The 7,963-nt window shown below is 54.5% G+C and overlaps 1 pseudogene; it reads right to left on the bottom strand.

Moving 5' to 3' along the window:
- Window positions 1–243: 243 nt before the first annotated feature.
- The window catches only part of LOC119280300, a 26,169-nt pseudogene continuing 18,449 nt past the window's right edge, over window positions 244–7,963 (bottom strand).

Consider the following 7,963-nt stretch of genomic DNA (forward strand, 5'->3'; position numbering starts at 1 on the left):
ATGAAAATTCAGTATTTGCTCAACTGCGCGCAAACAGGCACACATAGAAACCAAAGAGTCGTGACAGATGAACGAAACGACCAAAGAATGTCATTGTCTACCACGGTGACTACACAAGCTTGCGCATTCAGTTGACGACACAAAATGAGTCCTTTGTAGGCGGTAATACAAGCCGAGGGAGCGAGCGACAGAGGTAATATATATGAATATTAATATATGTATATGCGTACAAGAAAAGGGGGACTACCGACTCCAACTCTTCAAAACAGGCCCGTTTTGATTCTCTGCCATCAGGCCTCGCAAGTGCTCCACAAACTCAGTCTCCCAGTTCCTCCTCTCCAGCATAAATTCCTTGAGGCTTGGGAGATATGCCAACCCGGAGAAGAACCCAACCCTGAGGTCACTGCTCCAAGCAGCATACTGCAGCAACTCAAGCTTAGGGGCAGCTCCATCTTCAAATCCCACATACCTGACATTTATTATCAAATTTAGCTGCAGCACCTTCAAGCTCGGGAATGCCTCCTGACGGAAACTGAAACGAACCTCTTCATCAACGAATGAGAGATCCAATAGAAGTAGAGTGGCCAGGTTTGGTAGATTCCCAAGGACTTGCATGGCCGTATCAGGCTCCGATATACTCGACCCCCATAGCTTCAGCTTTACGAGACTTTTTAGCCTCCAGATCCACTCCGGCAGTTTAACCAGGTTGCCTATCAACTTGAGGCTTTGCAGGTTTTCTGGATGTGAGGACATGCCATCCAAGCAGCCTGATAAACCTGTCCTCCATCCGTGGGAGTGCAGTGACAATGACTCCAGTCTGCTGAGATGAGCAATAGCTGAACACAAGTCTTGACCGTTTCTCTTGTTGATGCCTGTCAATCCTAACTTGCGCAACCCGGTGAGCTTTTTTATATCTTCTACAAGAGCCTTTCCCACTGAGATGTCCATGGTACGGAGTGTGTGCAGGGCCTTCAGTTTCCAAATCCCTCTTGGCACTTCCACACCACCTGGATTTCATCCTTCCGCCGCATAATAAGGTAATATGCTGCAACAAAATGCAGTGCATACATCACGCCTGTTAAGTTGTGCACCATCATCAAGCCTAAGCTCATTTGCCAGTACATCAGGTGCACAACATGACAAACAACAACCTACTGAGTATAAAGGCAAACTCATTCGTGACTGCTCCTTTGCATCATCAAACATATTGGCATTTCTCATTCCTATATCGCTAGCAAGAATATGTTGCATCTTCACAAGCTTGATGGTGATCCTTGGTAGCTTTATTATGCTTGTGCCTGAAATATCTAGTGTATGGAGTTGTCTCAGGTTCCCCAACGAATTTGGCAGGTGAAATATATCAGCATGTCCCCTTAGAGAAAGATATCTAAGATGTACAAGCTTCCCAATGTGCTCAAGATGATGATCAACTAGATCCCACTTGCCTTCCAAATCCAGCACTCGTAACAACCTCATCTTCTCAGAAATGTAAAATGGCCTCCAATTTCCGAACACTGTCAACGATCGTACTCTGAATAAGTCTATTATATTCTCAAACTCACTTTGATCCCCCTTCCAATCACTGCTTACAGCAAGATGACGTATTGTTTTTTTTTTTTGAACGTAGACGCTGGACGCGTCCGGCTTTAAATTAATAAAGCCCATAGGCCAGAAGTACATAGATCACCAACTAAACAGGGAAACGCAAATCAGCTAACAGGTTCTGACGAGCCTCGCACGGCTCGAAACGCAACAGAGGTTCGACACATCACAGGATACAAAAGACCATGAGAATCGTAGCGTCAAACACAAAACCAAACCACCAAAGGCCCTCGAAACATCTCGTCAGCTTGCTGGAGCCTGTCTTGCCGTCGTCTGGATCTCCTTGATGCTCCCCATGACTGCTGACATGCGCTCAGCATCGCGCTCCTTCCCCAGGGGTGTCCAGTTCTGCAAAAACAAGTGACATTTGAAGATGACATCCGCGGGGTGCCGAGGGAATTTTTCTCAATCGTAAACTTGTTCCGGATCGTCCAGATAGACCAAAGCAGCGCCCCTACGCAACGCCAAGCTATCCTACGCGAGGTCCCATGGGTGGCCTTAAGAAGGGAGGCCAGTTGATGGCCCGACGCTGGGTTCCAGGCCACATGGAATGCCTCCCGAACCGCACTCCAAGCGAACCTGGCCAAGTAGCACCTAAAGAACACGTGGTTGGCGTCCTCGGCCAAGCCACATAGCGCGCAGGAACCATCTGCCGGGCCGTTGCGTTTAGCAACGTTATCCGACGTGGGCAGCCGGTTCCGGAGCATTTGCCACATAAAAATTTTGATCTTCAGGGGTAGGTTTGCCTTCCAAAGCCCCTTAGCTATGTCCAGAACAGGCCCTTCAGAAAGCTTATAGTACAGGGATTTCACCGAAAATTTCTTTGCAGCAGTCAGGCTCCATTCTACCGTGTCTCTCGAAGTACCAAGACGGTTGACCCCGATCAACTGAATTAGCTCGTTCCAGGACACACTCTGCGCGTTCGAGAGGGGCCGCATGAAGTGGATTGCCGGAGGGGCGGTCCGGAGAGCCTCTCCGACCAGGATGTTAGTGTCAGTGGCAAGCCTATACAAGGTGGGGTAGCTCTGCCAAAGGGGGGAATCGCCAAGCCAGTGGTCTAGCCAGAACCTGGTTGATTGGCCATTGTTAACCACAAATTTGGCGCCTAAGCCAAAGGCCGGAGCACCGCCTGGAGCCCTCTCCAGAAGGTGGAACCGTTGGCCGGGGCAGCGAAGGGATTCCCATTTGGGAAGTACTTAGCTTTTAACAGACTGGCCCAAAGCCCCTCCTCATCTTGGGCCAACTTCCACCACCACTTGGCAAGGAGGGCCACGTTCATCAGTTTGGAGTTGAGGATTCCCAATCCGCCATATTTTTTAGGCCTACATACTGCTGCCCACCTAACCAGATGGTACTTTTTCTTAACTCTGGCTCCTTCCCAAAAGAACCGGGCTCTAGGTGTGTCTAGCTTGGCGTGCACACCGTTAGCAAGTAAGAACATCCCCATTGTGAAAAGAGGGAGGGAGGAGAGACTCGAGTTCGTCAGGATGAGCCTAGCAGCAGACGACAGAAATCTACCTCGCCACAAACTTACTCTATTGGCCACTTTCCCGTAAAGAGGCTCCCACTCGACTATGGATAGTTTGCGGTGCGGAATAGGAAGCCCAAGGTACTTAATTGGGAAGCTCCCCAGCTTACAATTAAGCAAGTTGGTGACACGAGTGCTTTGCAAGCCGTCAAGCCCCATGGTGATGACTTCGCTCTTATGAAAATTTATCTTGAGTCCGGAGAGGAGCTCAAAGGCTAGAAGCAGAAGCTTAACCGAGGCAATGCTGTGATCGTCCGGGTTGAAAAGCAGCAAGGTGTCGTCGGCGTATTGGAGGTGCGTCACCCCACCTTGGATGAGGTGCGGCACCAGCCCTTTGATGTGTCCCGCCTCCCTGGCTTTGGACAGCATAGCCGCCAAGGCGTCCGCCACGAAATTAAAAACTATGGGGGAAATGGGGTCGCCTTGTCGCAGGCCTTTCCGATTGCGGAAGAATTTGCCCATGTCACCGTTGACGATGACCGAAGTGTTGCCACTCGAGATCAGGTGCATGATACGGTGTACAAAACCTGCCTCAAAGCCCTTTTTGAGGAGCACCTCCCTAATAAACTCCCAGTTTACTCGGTCGTACGCTTTCTCAAAATCAAGTTTGAGAAAGACACCCTGTCCGTGCGTACGTTTCACCTCGTGAATGACCTCAGTGAGTGCAATTGGTCCCTCCAGGATGTTCCTGCGTTTCAGGAAGGCGGTCTGGCTTTTGCTAATAACACGTTGAGCGACCGGTGCTAATCTGGATGCGTAGGCTTTTGCGCAAATCTTAAAAGGGACGTTGATGAGCGTGATCGGCCGAAACTGCTTGATGGTGTCAGCCCCTTTAACCTTGGGGATTAGGCAGATTGCACCGTAGTTGAGCCTTGCCAGGTCCACCGTACCTAGAGCAAACCCGTTGAGGATCGCCAAAAACAAGCCTTGAGCGCCGGCCAAAACCGTTTGAAGAATTCCACCGGCCAGCCGTCCGGCCCAGGGGCCGTGCCATTCTTCATCCCTTCTAACGCACGGTCAAGTTCTTGAGGTGAAAAGGACACCATCAAGGCATCGTTTTCTTGTTGCGAGACTCGCTCGTTTCTACCCCACAGGTTCTCTCTGAGGCTTAAATTCTTTGTTTCAGCTGTCCCCAACAGCTCCACAAAGAAGGCAAAAATGTGTGCCACAATGTCGTTTTGGGTGACCAGAGTTCCGCCCTCGGACTGTAGTCTAAGAATCGTACTTTTGCGCTTCCGCCCGTTAGCGTACGCATGGAAGTATCCTGTATTGGCGTCACCCTTGACAACCCACTTGACGCCGCCCCTACGACGCCAATATTCCTCCTCCTCTCTGAGAATAGCCAGGACTTGGTTCTCCAAGTTATATCTGAGCTCCCACTCGTCCCCAGAGAAGGATCTGATGTCCGCCTGGGCATCGAGGAGGGCGATTTCGCCAACAATGCGCTCCCTGGCCCGTTTGGACTCACTGCCATGATTGGCTCCCCAACCCCTGAGGAAAGCCCGCAAGGCAGCAGCCGCCGAAGACCAAAACTCGACTGGTCCTCTCTGACTCCCAACCTGGTTACCAATCAGGGTCCAGCGGTTCAGGACAAGTTGGTCGAAACCTTCGTGTTCGAACCACGCTGTCTCAAAGAAGAAACGACAGCTCCGGCGTTTACTCTCCTCCCCTGATGAGAGGATCAACGGGACGTGGTCTGATCCTATGCGTGTCTCAGCCACTAGGGTGCACAGGGGGAAAAGAGTCTCCCAGTCGCTTGAACAAAAGACACGGTCCAGGACACAGCGCACTGGTTCCCTCTGCCTGTTCGTCCACGTAAATCTAGCCCCAGTACGCGCAATTTCTCTGAGGGCCGCCGCCGCGATGGCGTTATTGAACATGGACACCCTTGTCCAGTCAATGTTACCATTGTTCTTGTCCGCCCCCGAGCGAATCAAGTTGAAGTCACCACCCACTAGGATTGGTAGGTTCGACGCTTGTTTGGCCCCCACCAACGCTGAGAGTTCTCCCAAGAACTCAGCAGAACGCACGTGATTAGCTGGCCCATACACACTAACGATGACCCAAGATGCCAAAGAGACCCGGTGTCTCACCGTGGCAGCAATGTAGAACACACCAGATTCCCAATCGATGACCTCGAGGACATCCTTATTACAGCCCATCAGCTGGCCACCAGAGAGGCCCATCGAAGGAGACCAGAACCAGTCAAAACGCATAAGCGGGTCGAACGCAACTAGGTCCCTATACGAAAAGTCCATCTTAATCGTCTCTTGGAGCGCGACACAGTCAATACGTTCTTTAGCCATGTACTCGCGCAGCTGCGTACGCCGACCCGAATGCCCACACCCACGGATATTCCAGAATAAGTACCGCATCAGATAATACGATTACGCAGGCGAACTCCCCGAGAGCTCACCGCCTTGGCCACGCGTTTCCGAGCCGGAGCGCGGCTGGAAGAGGGCAGGGCCGAGGCCACCCAGGCCTCGTCTCCCTCGATGGGCACCATGGCGTCACCAGCCCCTACTGGTGCCGTGGGCCCTCCTTCCACACTCTGGATCTGGGCGGCCCTAGCAGCCGCTGCCGCGAGGGCAGCCTGAGCATCTTCGCGTGCGCGCACAAGCGGAATAATGTCTAAATGCGAGGAATCTACCATGACTCTGCTATCATGGAGGATCTCACCAAGATGATCGTCGGAGAAAGCATTCAGAATCTTAAAAGAGGGTGGCGGGTTACCTGTGACGTCCATGTTTTTGTCTGCCGTGCGGAGCTTGGCACTTTCCAGGGACGTCATGTCCCCTAGCTTGGCCTTGGCACGCACGCTAGGAGCCCGAGACACCACCGGAGTAGCCCTTGTACCCTTGGCCTTGGACGCCGGCCCCGCCGCCGCCAATTCTGCCCCAAGTTCGCCTCCCAACGCAGACCCTGATCCCATCACGACCGTCTCCGCAGATTTGCTCGCATTCTTCCGCCCAGCAGTCTTCTTGTTCTGACGACCGGAGCCACTTGACAGACGTCGCTCGGAAGCCGGAGAGGGATCCGCCTCCAAGGGGACACGCTCTGCCCCCGCTCCCCCGACAGGCTGCGGGGAGACAGGCGCGGCCGCTTTCTCCATGGCCACCAGAGGAAGGTTCGCCGTCCCACCCAGCCCTTCGAAGGACGAGTCCAGAGAACGAGCAAGGGGGGGAAGGCTCACCGCCGTATCTTGAGTCACAACAACACCCAGCTTCTCCCAAGTCTCCGTGTCGATGGACGTGTCTTGCATACTGTCGTCCTGATCATCAGCCACCTCACACATCATCGTGTCAAGCCCGTCGGTTTTCGCTCTAGAGCCAGCCACACCCTTCGATGGCGCCACCACCACGGCCTTAGACAGTCCCGCACCCCTAGCAGCAATCTTGGAGGGGTTGCCCGCAGATGGGCCATCCTTGGGATTCCCATTGCTGCCATTGTGGGTGTCTGTCGGTGGAACTGAGGGACCCGCCCCCGGAGCCCCTCCTCCAGGCCCCAACCTGCGCAAGGGCTGTTCCAGCAAGACTCTGATCTGGTAGCCTTCGTGGTTAAACCACACCTCCACCGTGCCGTTCAGCTTGGCCGGGGACTTGCAAGCCAGTTTCATCCTCACCGGGCCCACTTTGATGATGGAGAGTTCATCCACCACAATTGGCCGGCCCAACATCTTGAATGCCTCCTTAATACGCTCGGTCTTGCGATGCTTCTCCGGGATCCCATGGAGCCGCACCCAAGCTTCTGGCATAACCATCGGGGGAACCACCTCGTGGGTCACATCACGCACCCTAGCAGTGATGTCGTTGATGGAGAGGAACAGCTTCCCGCTCGTATGAGCCATGTGAAGAAGGTCCGCTGAGGGGAACACCACCATGAAGTCATCGCCGCCAACTTGGGTGACTTGCCAGTCCCAATCCCCGGTGACCATGTGCTTGAGCTCCTGCTCGAGGATCCGCAAGTTCAGACGGCCCGGCACTGCAGACAGGATCGCTGCGTTGCCCACCGATAGCTTCTGGGGGCACTCATCCTCCGCCTCCTCTTCGAACTGCAGGCAAAAGAAACCTTCTCCGGAGATGGCACTTCCCATGATCTGCAGACTAGGCTGCCGGCCCCGCGTCGGGCAGTGCGCAGAAGCGTGCCCTTCCTCCTTGCAAAGCACGCACAAAGGCTGGAACTTGCACTTTGACTGGTAGTGCCCAAGCCGCCCGCACTTGAAGCACTCCACCTCCATTGCCTCCGACGCGTCCTCCACCGGGATGGGCTCGCCCGCCGTGCCCTTCGCGCCCGGGGGAAGAGCCACCGCCAGAGGGTCAGACGCCGCCCTTGGCTTCTTGGTCAGGGGATCTCCATGGCCCCCACCATAGTTGGGGAGATCCGCTGACTTGCGCTCGAGCTCCCTGCGCCGCGCCATCTCCTTCTTCTTCTTTCTGCGCTCTTGCTGCTGGATCCACCACGGGGGAGGAGGACCCCAATCCCCCTCACGCCCCTCTTGCTCCACGCTCCGCTCGCCTCGGCCACCAGCTCTCGCACGCATCTCCTTCTTCGCCCTTTCTCGCAGATCTCGCTCGCGCCTCCGTTCCCCATCCGAGATAGGGGGCTCCATGGGCCTCTTCTCCACGCGCCGCCCGCTCATCACCGCCGCCGCAAACGAAATGGAGAGGGGACGGGGGGTGGTACTGGGTGGATAACTCGAGCCAGGTGAGACCAGCGCCGCACCTCAGATTTGGCTGCGGGAAACCGTAATGAGGGGTCGCGGCAGCCGCGTCTGAGCCATATATAGGCACCTTTCTTGGGCCGAGGCCGGGGCAGATCCAAGACGAACCAAGA

The sequence above is a fragment of the Triticum dicoccoides genome, chromosome 3B, assembly GCF_002162155.2.
Source record: "Triticum dicoccoides isolate Atlit2015 ecotype Zavitan chromosome 3B, WEW_v2.0, whole genome shotgun sequence".
In the NCBI taxonomy this organism is placed as follows: Eukaryota; Viridiplantae; Streptophyta; class Magnoliopsida; order Poales; family Poaceae; genus Triticum; species Triticum dicoccoides.